The 21,379-nt window shown below is 42.8% G+C and overlaps 1 long non-coding RNA gene across 1 annotated transcript in view; it reads left to right on the forward strand.

Moving 5' to 3' along the window:
* LOC134921537 (uncharacterized) overlaps window positions 1-21,379 on the forward strand; it is an 87,283-nt gene that overhangs the window by 34,341 nt on the left and 31,563 nt on the right. The gene's annotated exons all lie outside the window — the stretch shown is intronic.

Genomic DNA, 21,379 nt, shown 5'->3' on the forward strand with positions numbered 1-21,379 from the left:
TACGGTGCCCAGAATTGTACACAGTATTCAAGGTGTGGCCTCACTAGTGATTTATATAACGGGAGTATAATACTCTCGTCCCTAGCATCAATACCCCGTTTTATGCATGCTAGTATCTTATTAGCCTTCTTTGCTGCAGTCCTACTTTGGGTACTACTGCTTAGCTTGCTATCTATGAGGACACCTAAGTCCTTTTCCAGTACAGAATCCCCTAATTTTACCCCATTTAGTAGGTAGGTGTAATTTATGTTCTTGTTACCACAGTGCATTACCTTACACTTGTCTGTGTTGAAGCGCATTCTCCATTTGGCTGCCCATGCTTCTAATTTAACTAAATCGTTCTGAAGAGACTCGGCATCCTCCTCTGTATTTATAGCCTTACACAATTTGGTATCATCTGCAAAAATTGACACTATGCTCTCTAGACCTTCTGTTAGGTCGTTAATGAAAATATTGAACAATAGCGGTCCTAATACTGAGCATTGCGGCACACCACTTAGCACTTCAGTCCAAGTTAAAAAAGATCCATTAACCACAACGCGCTGCTTCCTATTATCTAACCAGTTTTTGACCCAAGTGCATATTGTGCTTCCTAGCCCTGATTCTTGTAGCTTGTAGATAAGTCTCATGTGTGGTACAGTATCGAACGCTTTGGCAAAGTCTAAAAAGATTACATCCACGTCTTTACCCTGATCTAGGTTTGTGCTTACTGTTTCATAAAAGCCAAGTAAGTTGGTTTGACAGGATCTGTCCTTCATAAACCCATGTTGATTCCTTTTAATGACCTTATTGGTTTCAAGGAACTTCTGAATACTATCTCTTAGAATACCTTCCAATACTTTCCCCATTATAGATGTAAGACTAACTGGTCTATAATCACCTGGTTCAGCTTTACTTCCCTTTTTGAATATAGGCACTACTTCCGCTATACGCCAGTCTTTGGGAACCATACCTGATATAACTGAATCCTTAAAGATCAAAGATAGCGGTTTTGCCAGTTCAGAGTGAAGCTCCATTAGAACCCTTGGATGAATACCATCGGGCCCTGGTGATTTATTAATCTTTAAATGTTTTAATCGGTCACAGACTACTTCCTCGCTTAAATAAGTACCTATCAGTGTGATATTCTCATTATTGAGATTGTGCGTTAGTCCCTGAATTGGGTCCTCACGAGTGAATACTGTTGAAAAAAACTCATTTATTGTGTCCGCTATGTCATTATCATTTTTGATGAAGACTCCCAACTTGTCTTTTAAAGGGCCTATACTCTCCTTCTTTAATCTCTTGCTATTAATGTATTTAAATATTTTTTGGGGATTCGCTTTGCTTGCCTTTGCTACTAGTTTTTCAGTTTCTACTTTAGCCGCTCTTATTTCCTTTTTGCAAATTTTGTTACATTCCTTATAGTGCTGAAATGACTCTGCTTCCCCGTCAGATTTGTATTTTTTAAATGCTCGCCTTTTCTTGCCCATAAGTTCCTTAATCTTTTTGTTAAGCCACATCAGTTTATGATTTTTAATATTTATGTTTATGTGTTATTTTAGTGTTCCCTTTATTTTTTTGAGCAGTGTGTGTGTATGTATGTATATATATATATATATATATATATACACACACACACACACAAATGCTTACATCTCTTACTTTAACTAGCGTTAAAACCTAGTGAAAAACACGTTTTTAGACACCAATGGGTATGGGCCTAAAACAAGCTGTATTTATGAACTTCAGTGTGTATGTACACCACAGTCACTCCCGCATGAGTGTAACAAGAGCCACACATCACTGTGTTCTTGAGGATCCTGCTTCTTCCATCATTTACACCTTCCATCATTTACACTCATTAATCTATGGCTCCATACTTGCCTCCATACTCCTTCTAACATCATGGCACTGCCCCTGCCACTTACACTCATGTACGCACAAAGGGGAAATGTACTATTTCAAACTTTGAGAGAAGTAAAGTGGAGACGTTGCCCATAGCAACCTACCAGCATCTAGCTATCATACACAGTCAATAAAATGACGGCTGGAAGCTAGTTGGCTGTTCTGGGCAATGCCTCCATTTTTTCTCTCTCAGGTTTATACATCTCATCCCCAGTCACATGAGCCACACACAGGTCACTGTCTCCTACAAGAACAACACAATCACCAACTGTAATATTCTTTGCTGCTGGGAACTTTGGGGGTTATTCAGGTTTGTTAGCAAACCAATAAAGTTAGCTATTGGTCAAAACCATGCTGCACTGCAGGTGGGGCAGATGTAACTTGTGCAGAGAGAGTTAGATTTGGGTGGATAATATTGTTTCACGGTAAACACTGGCTGCTTTATTTTTACACTGCAATTTAGATTTCAGTTTAAAGTGAACACACCCCACCCAAATCTAACTCTCTCTGCACATGTTATATCTGCCCCACCTGCAGTGCAGCATGGTTTTGACCAATTGCTAACTTTTTTGGTTTGCTAACAAACCCGAATAACCACCTTTGTCAATAATGTGATGGCTACAGGCTGTTTTCTTCCCACCCACTTCATAAATAAGAACACACCGCTCAGCGGGCAATGAAGAATGAGAACAGAAAGGTGAAGCTAGCCAAATGCCCGTCCCCCCAAAAAAAGAAATAAAACTAAATAAAAAATAACTTGATAATTGATAACTGAAGATAATGCGCCAGCATGTTGTAAGCATTCCTGTGAAAATGTGTACATCTGGTTTAGCACCACTGTGTCTGCTTTCCACTTACTGTAGTTTATGATCATATTTGATTACATTTGCCCAGATAACTTCCACCTGCTCATAGAGCAAAGGAGATAAACTCTAGAAAATCATTGCATAATTTTCAATCGGATTTCTACCCCCATTAAATTGAGCTTTTACTGATTTCTTTCCATGCACTACTTATTTGACTGTCATTAAAATATTAATTAAGGTCTTAATTAGATTGTCTTAATTTCGATGAGTTGTCGTAATATCAAGTGTCAGGTTTGTGGAGCCAGTGTTATTAATTTCATGAATTTCTTTGAGCCACGTAGCTGGCCAGTGTCTATTGTGCAGGTTAGTATGTCCAAAGCTCAACTCATTAAAAAATAGTGGCCTAACACTAAGTTTCAACTAGCATAAAAGCATGGCCATTTGCATAGTGCTAAAGCTTTGTGTCATCATCCCGTATAGAGAATGCCTTCAATTTAATTTCTGTGCTATTCTCTGGGTTCCATTGTGACAAGAAAATGTCACTTTTACCAAAAAGTGCTTTCTTATCAGATACAGCCATTCAGTACAATTCTGTAGTTTATTTGAGAGATAACATAAAAAAAAACAACTGATATAATAGTCTGAAATTATAGGTGTTATCAGGTAAATGGAATCAACACACATACAGTACATCAATGTTCAGGGCCAGATTAAGCTCCAAGCCCCGGATAAAAATAGGCCCATCACCATGACAGCATGATGATGATTAACTGCCCAGCTGGTCACATGGTTGCCAACGCCCAGCTCAGGCAACTTCATTGGGCCAAAGAGGAGGCCTATAGCAGTGATGAAACAGCACTATGCAACCGAACTAGGAACTCTCTGACTAAAGAAATCAGGCTAGCAAAAAGCGGTTCTCGGACAAGTTGACAATATGATCTCTCCACCAATGATCTGTATGGAAAGGAATGCAATCCATAACCAATTACAAGAAAACATCGAAGGCCACCACCATGCACCAAGACCTAGCAGACGAGCTGAACCACTTTTATTACAGGTTCGCAAAAGAAGTCCCCTGCGACCCAAACAATCACCTCTACGATGCCCGGAACACCGACGGCCAACTCCAGGCGCTGCAAGTTGACCAAGAAGGGGTTGAGGCACTGTTCAAAAGGGCCAAACCCTGGGAAGCACTGGAACCTCATGGAGTGTCACCATCTGCCCTGAGAACAAGTGCGAGTCAGCTCGAGCCCATATTCACCAAGATATTCAACAAATCGCTGGAGCTACAGAAAGTCCCTTCTTGCCACAAAAGTTCCACTATCGTCCCGGTTCCCAAGAAACCCTCTATTATGCACCTGAACGACTACAGGCCGATAGCACTGATGTCTGTGGTCATGAAAACGTTCATGCGTCTGGTTTTGAATCATCTGAAAACTGTGACTGGCCCCCAACTGGACCCCCTACAGTTCACCTATCGATTGAATCAGTGTGTCAAGGATGCAGTCAACCTGGGCCTGCATACATTCTATAGCACCTAGACATTCACGGTACCTACGCGAGGGTCCTGTTTGTCGATTTCAGCTCGGCCTTCAATACAATCGTCCCCAGCATCCTCCACCCCAAATTACTTCACCTAGGGGTCCAAGAAGCTGCCTGTTCCTGGATAGTAGACTTCCTGACAGATAGGACACAGGTGGAGAAAGCAGGGGAATTCACCTCTCAAGCGCGGCCCACTAGTACAGGGGCCCCTCAGGGCTGTGTTCTCTCACCCCTGCTCTTCTCCCTGTACACAAAAATGACGGCACCTCAGAGGCGCAATCAGTAAAGATCATCAAATTTGCCGAGAACACCACCATCATCGGCCTCATCAAGGATGGGGATGAATCGCCCTATAGACGGGACGTAGACCAGTTGGCCCAGTGGTGCTGCCAAGTCAACCTTGAGCTCAACCCCCTCAAAACTGTCGAGATGATAGTGGACTTCAGGAAGAAGTCAGCTAGTGAACCTCCGCTGACTATTGCTGACAGTGTAGTATTGCTAGTAGACTCCTTCAAGTTTCTAGGGACCACAATCTCCCGGGACTTTAAATGCGGGTACAACGCTGACGCCACTTTCGGGAAAGTGCAGCAGAGGTTGTTCTTCCTCAGGCAACTAAGGAAACTCAACATCCCACAGAAGCTTATGCTCCTCTTTTACTCCGCGATTGTGGAGTCAGTACTGTGCTCCTCGATACTGGTATACTACGGCTCCGCCAGCATGAAGGACTGACGCAGGCTCCAAAAGGTGGCCAGAACCGCAGAGAAGATCATAGAGGCCGACCTTCCCTCAGTCCAGGACCTGTACCTGTCTAGAGCTAAAAAGCGGGCAACAAAGATAGTAAATTTTTGTGTTTTGTGTTTTGGTTTTAGTTTTGGTTCCATGCTCGTGTTTTGGATCTGGATTGGTTTTGCCAAAACCACCCTTTCATATTTCGGTTTTGGTTTTGGATCTGGATGATTTTTGGAAAAAACATAAAAACAGCTAAAAATCACATAATTTGGGGGTAATTTTGATCCTACGGTATTATTAACCACAATAACATTCATTTCCACTCATTTCCAGTCTATCCTGAACATCTCACTCCTCACAATATTGTTTTTATGCCAAAAGGCTGCACCGAGGTGGCTGTATGACTAAGCTAAGTGACACAAGTGTGCGACACAAACACCTGCCCCACCTAGGAGTGGCACTGCAGTGGCAGACAGGATGGCACTTAAAAAAACTAGTCCCCAAACAGCACATGATGCAAAGAAAAAAAGAGGTGCACCAAGGTCGTTGGATGGCTAAGCTAAGCGACACAAGTGTGCAGCACAAACACCTGGCCCATCTAGGAGTGGCACTGCAGTAGCAGTCAGGATGGCACTTAAAAAAAAATAGCCCCCAAACAGCACATCATACAAAGAAGAAAAAGAGGTGCAATGAGGTAGCTGTATGAGTAAGCTAAGCCACACAAGTGTGCGGCACAAACAACATGGGACATTGTGGAATTTGCCCAGATGTAATCCATGCACAATATTGGTGGTACAGGAGAGCGTACCCCTAATCCACACACATACAGCAAAGCCTATAAAATTAATTTGGATAATAATAACCATTTTAATTGGAGCTATTATAATAATATGCAGTACATGCGAGCGTACCCCTACACCACACAGGGAAAACCCTTTTAAAATTATTTGGATAATAATAGTAATGTTTATAACCCTTTTATTTAAATTAAATAATATACAGCACAGGACACCACCACTGGACTTATGGCAGCACAAGACAGCACCACTGGCCAGGACTTATACGGCAGTACCCCTGGACTTTAACGGTAGTACCCCTGGACTTGTACGGCAGTACCACTGGACTGGATTTATACGGCAGTATCACTGGAGTTATACGCCAGTACCACTGGAATTATACGGCAGTATCACTGTAATTATACATCAGTATCACTGGAATTATACAGCAGTATCACTGGAATTATACGGAAGTATCACTGGAATTATACGGCAGTACCACTGAATTTATACAACAGTATCACTGGAATTATACGCCACTACCTCTGGACTATATTTATATGGCAGTATCACTGGATTTATACGCCAGTACCACTGGAATTATATGGCAGTACCACTGGACTTATATGGTAGTATCACTGGAATTATACGGCAGTACCACTGGACTTGTACGGCAGTACCACTGGACTGGATTTATACGGCAGTATCAATGGACTTATGCGACAGTACCACTGTACTTATACGGCAGTACCACTGGACTGGACTTATACGCCAGTACCATTGGATTTATACGGCAGTATCACCGGATTTATACGGCATTATCACTGGAATTATATGGTAGTATCACAGGAATTATACAGCAGTACCACTGGACTTATACGGTAGTACCACTGGACATATACCATTAGACTTATACGGCAGTATCACTGGAATTATACGTCAATATCAATGGAATTATTTGGCAGTATAACTGGAATTATACGGCAGTACCACTGGAATTATATGACAATACCACTGGAATTATACAGCAGTACCACTGGACTTATACAGCAGTATCACTGGATTTATACGCCAGTACCACTGGATTTATACGGCAGTATCACTGGAATTATATGGCAGTACCACTGGACTATATTTATACGGCAGTATCACTGGATTTATACGCCAGTACCACTGGAATTATATGGCAGTACCACTGGATTTATATGGCAGTATAACTGGAATTATACGGCAGTACCACTGGATTTATATGGCAGTACCACTGGACTGGATTTATATGGCAGTATCACTGGAATTATACGGCAGTACCACTGGACTTATACAGCAGTACCACTGGACTGGATTTATATGACAGTATCACTGGACTTATACAGCAGTACCACTGGACATAAACGGCAGTATCACTGGACTTATACTGCAGTATCACTGGACTGGATTTATACGCCTGTACCACTGGATTTATATGGCAGTACCACTGGACATATACGGCAGTTCCACTGGACATATACGGCAGTACCACTGAACTTATATGGCAGTATCACTGGACTGAATTTATAAACCAGTACCACTGGACATATATGGTAGTATCACTTGAATTATATGGTAGTACCACTGGACATATACGGCAGTATCACTGGATTTATACGGCAGTACCACTAGACATATACGGCAGTGTCACTGGACATATACGGCAGTACAACTGGACTTATACAGCAGCACTGGACATATGGCAGCAGAGGACACCACCACTATGACTGGACTGATGCAGCACAACACACCACCACTGGACTGATGCAGCACACACAGCACCACTGGACTGGACTTATACAGCAGCACTGGACATATGGCAGTAGAGGACACCACCACTGTGACTGGACTGATGCAGCACAAGACACTATCACTGTACTAATGCAGTACAAGACAGCACTGGAATCGCGAACCCACTTTCCCTTCCACACAGACACTGAGAACGGAGACACGACCTCTTGCTACACTCTCCAATGCCAGATTGAAAATTTCGGCGACGCGCGGCTCCTTATATGGAATCCAAAACCCGCGAGAATCTGACAGCAGGATGATGACGTTTTGCCTCATTATGGTTTCCAAGTCAGGTGGGAAAACCCGAGCCGGGCTCGGACGGGCTCGGGTAGTGAAGTTCGGGGGGTTCGGTTCTCAGGGAACTGAACCCGCTCATCTCTAATAGTAAAGGACCAGCTACACCCCAGCCACAGCATGTTTAACTTGCTTCCTTCAGGCAGGCATTACAGGGCCGTACCCGCCGGGTCCACCAGAAGCCTAAAAAGTTTCTTTCCCCAAGCAGTCCGCCTCCTGAACATTGAATGACTAGACGTACTTGTAACTCACTTGTGTCCCTACGGTATACCTACTGTATCTGTATGACTTTATTTGCCCTCCCCCCCACCTGCTTATCTGTTACCTACTTAGCTGTTAGTAGCAAACCGAAGAGAAATTCCTAGTATACACAAGTGTACTTGGCCAATAAAGCTGATTCTAATTCTGATAAATGTTAAGAATTAAAATTATATTTTTAGTTTCCTCACAAAGTGATGCTGTGTTTCTACTTTTATGTAGTTTGGGAGACATTGGGGCTTATAGTGTAGGGAGTGTACATGCCCATATGTCACTGGCCAAACTCACACAACATTAGCCACACCTCCTCAACTTCTCACAATAGGCCCTTAATAATTTGTGGCCCCAGGCCCATGTGGACCTTAATCCAGCCCTGTCAATATTAAATGTCAATTTAAAGTTAATGTTATCCAGCAGCCTTGATCAACACAAGAGGACAGATGTAATAGGTTGCGGTTTTCTGACTAGTTTGAAGTCAATAGGAATTTGCATCAAGATTCCAGCAACTTTGGCCTCAAAGCCATAAGATGTAATAACGATGTAAAGGCAATAATATAGAGCCACAATAAACATATATATTATTTTGTCAATTATTAGGAGGCCCCAAAAATAACTTAAATATTGATGAGCCTTAATTATTAAAATACCTGTATTTTATTATTGGGGGCAATAATGTTTAAAAATAAAATTTAAAATGATGCATACAAATCTATTTTTATGTTAATTGGGGACATATTAATGAAATACTTCATGATATAAGCACCAATGAAATTACAAAACTGTGGCACTACAAGTGCCATCATGGTTGTACTTATATCAATAATTAATAAAGATGGCTAAATAAAAATAATATGTACTAAAGAAAAAGTACACTTCTCAGCCTCCTTAGGCTTGTATGAACTATGGTATGTGAAGCTAATTCAACAACATGAAACAATTATTTACACACACTTATATATGCTGTTTCTTTTTTATTTTAAACCCTATTGGAGGCCACTGGAATGTTCTACATAACCAAAACCAATTTCATCAGTATCCAACTAGTAAAATAGAGACACAGTATTTGTATTGGAGAATACTGAAGAGAAGCTTTATTAAAAGCCACATAAAGCTAAATAAACAGCATGTGGGAGTGCCAGACAAGTATAACAATGTGATCCACAGCAGTCTGCTAAAGCCTTGGACCTAATGACCCTTTAGGGCAGTACAATGACATAGCCAGGCTTACACTGTTCTTACTAATCTCTCCCTATCCAATATGTCATAGCTAATATTGCTGTATAACAAAACCTTGCCCATCAGGGACTAGTGGTGACCTACCTCACCTCACCGCATGTCACTGTTGCCCGTGTAAACGTTCTCTAGTGCATATATTTTAGTTTACGTTTCATGCCTTTAATTAACACATATGTGCATAGATGTGGCATGTAAAGTCATTCTAAGATAAAGTCTAAAAAATAACATTTTACCTGGAGAATTATGTGAAGGGGTCATTATTTTGAGGGTCTACAACTTAAAATTGGTCAGAGATATTGGGCTAAAATTTGGCATGTCAACAGAGAACAGTCTCTTGGCGATGCTAAATTTCAAAATGGAATAAAAATGTTAAAAGTTATGAACAGTGTAAAGTTGAAAATCTTGCTCTTTCACATATGTGTTTGCGTATGTGGGGTAAAAGTATAGCTGAGATTGTAATGACTGTGTCACTGTAGAGACTGAAGGTGGCATCATAAGCTGCAGTGCAGGCATAATTGCGTGCGCTCAGTGCCATAGGTGCCACTGCTGCAATATAAGGGCTTTATTTTTTAGAACAGTAACAGCTGAGTGCCTTTATGGGTGGTGCAGAATTTTGCGGCGTATACTTATATACATCCAGTTTTGTTAAATCTACTCCAATGTAAAGACAGGGGATTTCCTCACATTGCAAATGATCACTGGAGGGCTCTGAGGCGTGTACTAGTGAGGCGCAATATGACTGACTTTTCAATGAGCTACAATTCAAGACTGTGATAAAAAAAAGGATTAATCGAAAAAGTCCACAATGCAGACGTATACTACAACTCACAGACTTTTAATCAAGGATCAAGGTCTGTCTTGGGATAATCATATATCACACAGATTTTTCATATGATGATATTAAAAACTGAGCGTTTCTCCCTGCCTTTAAAAAATAAAACAAATGAACGTAGGTTGAAGATGCTATTTGGAGTTTTTTTACTTTTATGTACCATTGAATAAATGTAATGGGCCAAAAGAGTGGTCCCTCAAAGTTGCTTACCTACTGTATTTTCCAGCTGTTGGTTGATGCTATGGAGGGAAAATCCTGTGTTAGACTTACACACAGGGATGGATTGCCCATAGAGGTTACTGGGAAGATTACAAATGGGCCAACTCACCTGTGGGGCCCCCAGCCACCTTACTTTACATTTTTGACAGCTGGATACAGGGAAAAAAATTCTGAGGTGGTAACCCATTTTCATGTAAAAATGGCTGCATGCGTAACAGCCAATAGAAAATAAGATTTACTAACAGTAGGTGGAGATGTAGCCAGGGTCGGATTGGCCCACAGGGGTACAGGTGAAACCACCGGTAGGCCCCACTGCCTGAGTGCCCACTCCTTCCTCTAGGGTTCAGATTCCAGACTGTGCACTTGTATTATACATGGTAGATATGTTGCATTACACTGCACAAGTCTAATGTGTATTTCAAGCCTCTGTGGAGACTGACCACACCCCCTTTGTATGCTGGCCACACCTCTAAGTATGGGCCCCTTATTATGCCTGAGCTACACTGGATGTAGCTCAGGCATAATAAATCACTCGAGCTGGAGAATCGCGACAGTCACCGTGCACTGGAAGTAAAGAAGCCAATCAGCATGCATCACATATCTATACCCTTATACAAACAACTTACATCTCCAGCTCCATGTTACCTAGAGTGTTCTAGGGGGGAGTGTATGTGGATACTATTATTTCTAATAAGGAATTGGGGGGGGTAATTCAGACTGCATCGCTGCAGCGGCAGCGATCGCAGTCTGAATTACTTTGTGGAGTGCGCATGCGCAGCGGCCGCACTGCCCGTGCGCACCCTGGGTGCCCAGTGACATGCTATCAACATCTCACTGGCTGCGATCGCATCTGCCTAATTGACAGGAGGAGGCGGTCGCGGGGCGGTCGGGGGCGTGCCAACGGCATTATAACACCGTTGGCGTGGCGTGGTCTGGACAAACGGAGGCATGTCCGGCCATTGGGGGGTGAGCCGTGGCAGCTGCATGACGTTACACGCAGTCGCTGCGACCCCCCTGACGCGGTGGGTAGCTTCCTGCCAGTGCACAGAAGCTGCGCAGTTAGGGAGCTACTCGCCAGGTACAAAAGCATCGCTGCCATGCAATGCTTTTGTACCTGTGCGGGTGGGGGCGTGGGGGGTGGTAGGGCCTGACATGCGGGGCCGACTAGCCCTGTGCTGGGCGTCCCTACGCATGTCTGTGAAACTGATCATAGCCATGCAAAATTTTGCACGGCTACGGTCAGGTCTGCATTAGGCCCTTAGTTGTGATCTATCATTGCACAGGCCACTGCCTAAGTTAATATTAAACGGTACATCTTTTCTTTTCTGGACATACTCGGTTAAAAGCATAATTGCCTACTTATTTGTTACTTTACATCGTACTTGGTTAGCCATGAAGCTGTTGGAGTCCAGTAGATTTTTATACCTTTGTGTTTTTCTATCCATTTCTTGCTCCAATGTTATACATATAGCTGTTTAAAAGCTCAAATGATCAACTGTTATTAAAAAAAAAAGCCCATATATTTGCTCGCTATGTCGAATTGTATGTCTTTTATCAGGCACTGTCTAATGCAAAAATATATATTTTGTCCGCTTGCCATTAGTTATTTAAATGTACAAATACTAAGGCAATAGTATACAGTACCTTAACTAATATGCTTAGTGGACACATTGTTAGGGTCACATTTCTAGAACTGCATAGGACCCCCTTTTGCATAAAGAACATCCTGAGTTCTTTGTGGTATGGATTCAACAACTTGCTAAAAACATTCTTTACAGACTTTAGCCCATGTTAACATGATAGCATCACAGAGTTGCTGGTGATATGTTGGCTGCACAATCATGCTCTGAATCTCCTGTTTCACTACATCCCAAAGGTAATCTATAGTATTGAGATGGTGACTTTGGAGGTAGGATCAGTATGATATCCCGGCTGTCGGAATCCCGACAGCCGGCGGTGAGCGTAGCGTGTTCCCTCGCGAGCTCGCTGTGCTTGCAACGCTTCAGGCCTGGTGGTGACAGGGTTATACCTACCCCTCCCCCTCGGGTGGTGGCGTGGACCACCACCCGAGTGGGGATTTTGGACGGCATACCACCCCCTTCCTGCATTTGTGATCCAACCTGAATTAGGCCCTGTGGCCATAAAGCTGACCTATCTCTAGAAAGAGAATTACCAAAATCCTACCCAACAACCACACACTTTAAAGTGCAGCACACAAACCCCTAGATGAGTATTCATTAGCAGCTTAATAACACAGATATTTTCCATGGAACTCTGTAGGATGTGGTAATTTGGGGGTCTATTCATGAAGCAGTAAAAAGAGTGGAGAAGTGAGCCAGTGGAGATGTTGCTCATTTCAACCAATCAGTGTTGAGGTAACATTTATAAAATGCATTCTATAAAATTAAATGTAGCAGCTGATTGGGCAACTTCTCCACTGGCTCACTTCTCCATACTTTTCACTGCTTCATGAATAGACCCCTTATTAACTATAGTATAGCTTCTAGAGTGAAGAAATGTAAACTATCCAGAATGATAGTACAAATGAAACAACTTCAATATCAACCTAAAAGTACTTATATAATGAACAACTGTTTCAATAAAAATACTGTGTGTGTATGTGCATACATATATACAGACGTGAACAAACAAATATGTAGGTACCCTTCCATGAAAAAAGAAGAACCCATGTTTTTCACTGAAACAACTTGAAAGTGACAAAGGGAGTCATTCTGAGTTGATCGCTCGCTAGCTACTTTTGCAGCCATGAATAACACTTGCCGCCTACTGGGGAGTGTATTTTAGCTTCGCAAGTGTGCGAATGCCTGTGCAGCCAAGCACTACAAAAATAGTTTCTGCAGTTTCTGAGTAGGCCTGAACTTACTCAGCCGCTGCGATCACTTCAGCCTGTCCGGTCCCAGAATTGACGTCAGACACCCGTCCTGCAAACGCTTGGACACGCCTGCGTTTTTCCAACCATTTCCTGAAAACGGTCAGTTGACACCCATAAACGCCTTCTTCCTGTTAATCTTCTTGCAATCAGCTGTGCGAATGGATTCTTTGTTAAATCCATCGCCTAGCAATGATCCGCTTTCTACCCGTACAACTTGCCTGCGCACTGCAGTGCATATGTATGCGCAGTAGTGACCTGATCGCTGCGCTGTGAAAAACGTCAGCGTGCAATCAGGTCGGAATGACTCCCAAAATTAATTGTCATCCAGCATTGTTTATTCCATGTTTAATAAAATCACTTTACAGTCGATTTTTGAGAATGGCATGACAAAAATGATGGGACCCTTAACCTAATATTTTATGGCACAATTTTTAGAGGCAATAACTGCAATCAAGTGATTTCTGTAGCTCTCAATGGGACCTCTACACCTGTCACAAGGTAGTTTGGCCCAGTCTTCCTGAACACGATGTTCCAGCTGTTCCAGGTTTCTCCAGATTGCATGTTTCTCCAGATTGCATGGGCCAACCACCACAGAGGCCCACCTAACCATAAGAGAGTACATGGGCTGGGAACATTGGGGCAGATGTATTAACCTGGAGAAGGCATAAGGAAGTGATAAACCAGTAATATGTGCAAGGTGAATAAAGGCACCAGCCAATCAGCTCCAGTATGTAAATTAACAGTTAGGATCTGATTGGCTGGTGCCTTTATCACCTTGCACATATCACTGGTTTATCACTTCCTTATGCCTTCTCCAGGTTAATACATCTGCCCCATAGTCCTGTGCAGTATAAGGTTACATATGTATAATGTATAATTAAAGTGCACTAGGATACAGCCTGGAACCCAATCCCTAAAGGAGCAGGTGGGCCCACCGGTGGTTTCCCCTTTTCCCCTGTGGGCCAGTCCAACCCTGGATACAGATGAAGGATCATAGAAGGCCACTTCAGAATTTTCCAATGTTCTGTTTCATCCATTCTTGGATGATCTTACAGTAGTTGTGTGTTTTGGGTCATTATCCTGTTGGAGGGCCCACAACCTGAAATTGAGACAGAACTTTCTGACATTGCGCAGTATGTTCACTCCAAAATGCCTTGCTAGTCCTGATAATTCATTGTGCCCTTCACAGATTCAAGGCACCCTGGGGCAGAGATATTAAGCCTGGAGAAGGGATAAAGATGTGATAAGCGCAAGGTGATAACCCACCAGCCAATCATTACAGATTTTAAAAATGATATGAGCTGATTGGCTGGTGCGTTATCACCTTGCACTTATCACTGCTTTATCACTTTTTTTCCCTTCTCCAGGCTTAATACTTCTGCCCCCCTGTTCTAAATGTAGCAAAGCAGTCCCAAAACATAACCAAGTCTCCTCCATGTTTCACAGTAAGTATGATGGTATTCTCTTTTACAGCTCATTTTCTTCATCCGTGAACATAGAGCTAAAGTTACTTGCCAAAAAAATACATTTTAGCAAATTCCAGTCTGGAGTGTTCTATGTGAAGTTCTCCTATCTTTTCTTCCACTGTCACCCAAAAAGCGTTGGATGGTGCGATCAGACAAAAACGTAACTTAACACAAAAAAACTCTGTGGAGGAGCAAAGAATAGGGATGTCAAAAATATATAAGTACTATATGTGCACTATATACCCAAACAAGCCACATACACTATTAGTTTTACTTCCAATCTGCAATACTTTTATATTTTTTTAAACACCATTATAGTTTTCCTTTTCCACAGGCTGCATCCAGGAACATGCTAAGTGAAGCAGTCCTCCTGTTCCATGCCTGCACAGGGTATTTATTAAAGTAGAACGCTCATAATTACTTACAAGCATTTTTTAGGGGTGTATTAGGAATATGTTTATCAAAAATCAAATGACTACAAACATGCTACAAAAAGTTATGCTACAGTAAATGTTGCTTTAAGAAATTATTATAAGGGTAATATACCGAAAAATATGGTGAGCCTCTTACTTTATTATCTAAATACTTACAATGTGACATGCTCAGGTTCAGTTAATTATAAACAAAATCCTGCATACTAATGAGTTATTGCATTCCATTTCCCACTAAACAGGGTATTTTGCTTGTACAAGGAAATAGGAAGTTTTAAAACATATGTACAAGAATACATAAATAACCATTCCATTATTTCCCCAGGTTGCAAGTAAATGGCAAATATTTCCTGACAGCCAATGAAACTGTCAAGAAAATTTCACTGCTATAAAGAGAGGGCGCTAAAACCAACATGCAGGATACAGTTTGAAATTGAGTTAGAGAAATTAAAATTAAACTGTGTGTCAGTCAAATTTTATGAATCCTGTTTCAGTCCTCTTTCATTTTATGTTTTATTATTTATTTATTGTGACAGGCAAAACATGTGTCAGCAGAGTCACTATAGTTTGGTGGTGCTTCTGACAGCTTGTCTTTACTACTAAGAACGCAAATAACATAAAGTTATCAGACATAAGGACGGTGCAGTATGAAACTAATGGCTGCCCTCCAAGGCTAGCTAATAACGACTGACATGCTCTGGAAATGCGAGGACTAAATCAACATTGTTTTCACAGCTGTAATTAAGCCACCTAATCAGAAGCACATTCTGACGGGACAGAATTTGGAAGCAGATATTACAATTCTTTTTGCCAGGAGTGCAGTGGCTCATGAGAGGTCCTTATTTCATTTCAGGTTACAGGGGGGGAAAAAATTCAGAGAGCGGTAGTAAAATGAAATGACTATTAAAAGAAAAAGGAGGGGGGAGAAAGAAAAAGCCCCTGAGTGCCGTGTGTTGAAATGAAGCAGGCCTGTGTGTTCATGCTTCGTCCGGGTTAGCTTCCCAATCCCACCCTCCTTCTTAGGCTCTCAGCCGAGTCACCGATGTCTCCTGTGGCAGCTGCAACCGTCCCAGCCAAAATCAACAGATGAGCTGGTTTGAACTGGCTCTCTGTGTGTTCTGATTGTAAATTGTGCTGGTGATGATTAGAGAACTCTAACACAGGATGTCGACTCTTTAAAATGGTCCAGAGAAAATATATATATTTCTTTTCTTTCCCGGGATGAGGACATTTGTATAAGCCTTTTTTTCACCCTCCACTCCTCTTTTCATTGCGGTTTTGGTACATTCTTTGGTGTCTATGACTTTCAGATGATTTGAAACATGCATTTGGATATGTAAAGTAAATACGTTTTGTTATTTATTTTGTTTAAAGAGTAACATTTCACAACTGCATCTGACTGGATTTCCTCCTTTGACACGGCCTTGTACAGGTGGTGTCTGCCAATGGAACCTTTCCCTAGTGCTGCGTAGACGTGGGAGTTGTCACTCCAGGCTTATTGGTGCACCGTGAAAATGTAATAGCAATGCGCAGAGTTGCTGAGGTTTAGAGAAAATATTACAACAATAAAGTGTGGGGTCACAGGCAGGACTAGGAGGTCAAAAGTTTATGCAATGAAATCGAAGCTGGTGCAAATTCTCCCAAAGACCAGTAGAGCCCTATAAATCCAACAGAAAACTGTGTTACTCTGTAAGTTTATCAGTGCTCACTAAAACATCTCCTAAAATTAATTTAATAGGCAAATTTAATGAAAGTAAATTTTATTACATTGTCAGTGATATTTGAATAGTATGTAACTAGTTTTATATACTATATGTCTGAGATATTTGCAATTATGTGTATTTGTGAGAAATTGTGAGTTGGCCTTGCAGCACAGTGCTTTCACTGATACACTTCAATATATAAGAGGGTGAACAAAAATAATATAGACAACATTCCTCTGCCATATGACTGAAATGTAGTTTCAGGCAAATCGAGCTTTGTATATGAAAAGTCAAAAATAGAAAGAAAAAAAGTAGGATTCTGTGCGGAGGGAGGTTTTCATAGTAAAATCCACTTGATAATAATTAGAGCTGTGCGGTTCAGTTCTCCAGAAATCCGATCCACCTGAATTTTGTGGATTCAAACCAAACCAAAACCCAGTCTGGATTCCCAGAGGAGATCCAATCTGAAATTAGTCCCAGTTAGAATTTTACTGTGTTTCGGAATTTGGATTTTAAATCCAAATTTCAGGTTTTGGATTGCAAAAATTACATGAATTTAGCTGTGGTTTTTTTTTAAATAGATTCTTATCAATGAATATCGAATTTTATTTTTAATCGATTTTAAACCGAACCAAAATCCGAATCCGAACTAAAACATTTGAGGGTGGTTTTGCCAAAACCAAAACATGATGATGACTTAGAATCAAAATTAAAACACTGGGTTCCGCACAGAACACTCTTTTTAGTTTTGCTAGTTTTTGCCATTATTATTATTATTATTATCCTTTATTTATATGGCGCCACAAGGGTTCCGCAGCACCCAATTACAGAGTACATAAACAAATAATCAAACAGGAAAACAGCAACTTACAGTTGATGACAGTATAGGACAAGTACAGGGTAAATAAACAGTTACATCAGCAGATGACACTGGAATAAGTATCAGGTGGCAGAAGACTGCTTGATTTGGTGCAGTTGAAGATTATTAAAGTAAGAAAGGATAAGCACATGAGGGAAGAGGGCCCTGCTCGTGAGAGCTTACATTCTAAAGGGGAGGGGTAGACAGACAGGGGTGACACAGATGGGGTACATAGAGGACGTAGAACAGAGGGTTAGGATGAGATTTGGCTGGGTTTGGTGAAGAAGTGGGTTTTGAGAGCCCGTTTGAAGTTTTGTAGAGAGGTGGAGAGTCTGAGGGGGAGAGGTAGGGAATTCCAGAGAAGTGGTGCAGCACGTGAAAAATCTTGGAGGTAGGAGTGGGAGGAAGTAATCCGCAGGCAGGAGAGTCGGCGTGCATTAGCAGAGCGAAGAGGATGGGTGGGAGTGTAAAGGGAGATAAGGTCAGAGATGTAGATGGGAGAGGAGTGGGCGAGGGCTTTGTAAGCGAGTGTGAGAAGCTTGAAATGGATTCTGAAAGGGAAGGGGAGCCAGTGAAGGTCTAGTAAGAGAGGAGAGGTGGACGTAGTGCGTTTGGTGAGGAAAATGAGCCAGGCAGCAGCATTGAGGATAGATTGGAGTGGAGAGAGGTATTTGTCAGGAATGTCAGTCAGGAGGAGATTACAGTAGTCCAGTCTGGAGATGACCAGTGAGTGAATAAAAGTCTTAGTAGCATCCTGGGTCAGAAAGGGTCTGATTTTGGAAATATTTTTTAGATGAAAACGGCAGGGTTGTGAGAGGTGCTGAATGTGTGGTTTGAAGGAGAGGGAGGAGTCAAGGATTACTCCAAGACAGCCCACTTGGGGGCTAGAGGAGATAGTAGTGCCATCAATAGATAATGAGATTGTAGGAGGTGAGGTTATGCGGGAGGGAGGAAAGATGATCAGCTCGGTCTTAGACGTGTTAAGTTTAAGAAAGCGCTGGGACATCCAGGAAGAGATAGCAGAGAGACAGTTGGAGATACGAGTGAGGAGAGCAGGGGAGAGGTCTGGAGATGAAAGATAGATTTGGGTGTCATCAGCATAGAGATGATATTGGAAACCAAAAGAACTAATGAGCTTACCTAGTGAGGACGTATATAGAGAGAAGAGGACCAAGGACAGAACCTTGGGGTACCCCTACAGTTAGTGGAAGTGAGGGGGAGGTGGAGTCATGAGAGGAGATAGAGAAGGAACGGTCAGTAAGGTAGGAGGACAGCCAAGAGAGGGTAGTGTCACGCAGACCAATGGAGTGAAGGATTTACAGTAGCAGAGGATTGTCCACAGTGTCAAAAGCAGCAGAGAGATCAAGTAGAATAAGTAGAGAGTAGTGTCCCTTAGGTTTAGCAGCATGGAGGTCATTGCAAACTTTTGTAAGGGCATTTTCAGTGGAGTGGAGAGGACGGAAGCCAGACTGGAATGGGTCAAGCAGTGAGTGTGAGGAAAGAAAGGAAGTAAGGCGGTTGTAGACAATATGCTCAAGGAGTTTGGAGGCAAAAGGGAGGAGAGAGATGGGTTGGTAGTTGGAGAGAGTGTTTGGATCAAGGGTAGATTTTTTAAGAACAGGAGAGATGAGTGCATGCTTGAAGACAGAGGGGACAGTGCCTGATGAGAGGGAGAGATTGAGAAGGTGGGAAAGATGGGAACAAGCAGAAGAAGAGAGGTAGCGGAGGAGGTGGGAGGGGATAGGGTCAAGTGGGGAGGTGGTGAGGGGACAAGAACGAATGAGGGCCATGACTTCCTCTCCAGATGCATGGGAGAAAGATGTCAGAGTAGGTGCGAGGGATGGGGAGGGTTGGTAAGGGATGGGAGAAGGCTGGTTACTGATGGTCTAGTGTGATGTGATGTCCTGACGTTTGGAGTCAATTTTGGATGTGAAGTAAGTGGCAAAGTCAAGAGCAGAGAGTGAGGAAGGGAGACGAGGTGGAGGTGGGCAGAGGAGTGAGTTGAGAGTGGCAAAGAGGCGCCGGGGGTTGGAAGACTGGGAGGAGATGAGGTTCTTGAAGTATGACTGTTTAGCAAGAGAAAGGGCAGCACTGAAGGATGAGAGCATAAGTTTGAAATGGAGGAAGTCTGCCTTAGAGCGTGATTTCCTCCAGTGTCGCTCAGCAGTATGTGAGCATTTTTGCAGATATCTGGTGCATTTGGTGTACCAGCGTTGAGGTGTTAATTTGCGAGGGTGAATAGTGGTTGGTGGAGCAACAGAGTCAAGAGTAGAAGTAAGGGATGCATTGTATGTGGAAGTGGCTTGTTCAGGGCATGAGAGAGAGAGAATAAGTGAGTCAAACAGGGAGGAAAGGAATGTGGTGTCAATAGCTTCAATGTTACACTTAGTGATGGTAGCCTTAGGAGGTAGAGATGGGGAAGTCAAGAGAGATAGGTTAAATGAGAGCAGGTGGTGGTCAGAGAGGGGAAATGGGGAACTGGAGAAATCAGAAATATCACAGCGGTGAGTGAAGACCAGATCCAGTGAGCTCCCATTCACATGGGAGGGTGAGGAGGTCCACTGGGAGAGACCAAGTGAAGAGGTAAGGTTAAGGAGTTTTGAGGCAGGGGATTGTGTGGGGATGTCAATAGGGATGGTGAAATCGCCTAGGATAATGGAGGGAATGTCAGAAGAGAGGAAGTGAGGAAGCCAGGAAGCAAAGTTGTCGATGAATTTGGAAGCAGTGCAAGGGGGGCGGTAAATGACAGCTACTCTAAGATGGACTGGTTGGAAAAGGCGTATGGCATGGACCTCAAATGTAGAGAATGTAAGGGATGGTTCTGGTGGTATGAGTTGGTAGGAGTAACTAGAAGGTAAAAGGACCCCAACACCACCCCCATGGCGACCCCCAGGTCGGGGTGTGTGTGTGAATGTGAGGCCCCCAGCAGAGAGAGCAGCAGGAGAAGTAGTGTCAGAGGGCGTAATCCAAGTTTCAGTAATGGCTAGTAGGTGTAGGGAGTTGGAAATGAAATGAAGAGCGAGTGCAAATAAGCGATTGTAAACTTCAAGGTTGTAGGATTGTATGAGCCTTGCACAGTTTGGTTAGGTTATTAAACAGTTAATAGGTTTAGGGAGCAGGATTTTAATTAGAATAATGGGAGTGTTAGGGAGGAGCTAGTGGACATTTTGTGTGAGGCCGGAGTTTCATCTGCCTCTTTCTCTCCGTATTTTTCCCTGAGAAGGTCGTGCTGCTCCTGTGAGTAACAAGTTGTTTCTTATGTTAGCAGTTCTTTGCCCTAATTTTCTATATTTCTTTATTTTTTCCTTTCTATCTATCCTTTACTTATTCCTTGATAGCTTTCCATTCCTCCTTTTCATTTCTCTACTTTGCTTAAACTGATACAATGGCCGCTCACCCACTCAGACAGGTGGTCCCCCCTGCCCGCTACCTTGGGAACGCGACGGCTTCAGCTTTCCGCTCTGCGCCACCGTCTGTCCTCTTGCACATTGGTAGTCTCCTCTCCCCATGTGCGGTCACGAGGCGCTGCTGCGACGGGTGTGGCGGGTGTGCTCGCTGGAGTTGTCCCCGGCAGTCTCGTGGCAGCTGCAGCCGGAGGACCCGTGATGCGCACTGGAGGCCGGCAGCAGT

Source organism: Pseudophryne corroboree, chromosome 1, assembly GCF_028390025.1.
Source record: "Pseudophryne corroboree isolate aPseCor3 chromosome 1, aPseCor3.hap2, whole genome shotgun sequence".
Classification (NCBI taxonomy): domain Eukaryota; kingdom Metazoa; phylum Chordata; class Amphibia; order Anura; family Myobatrachidae; genus Pseudophryne; species Pseudophryne corroboree.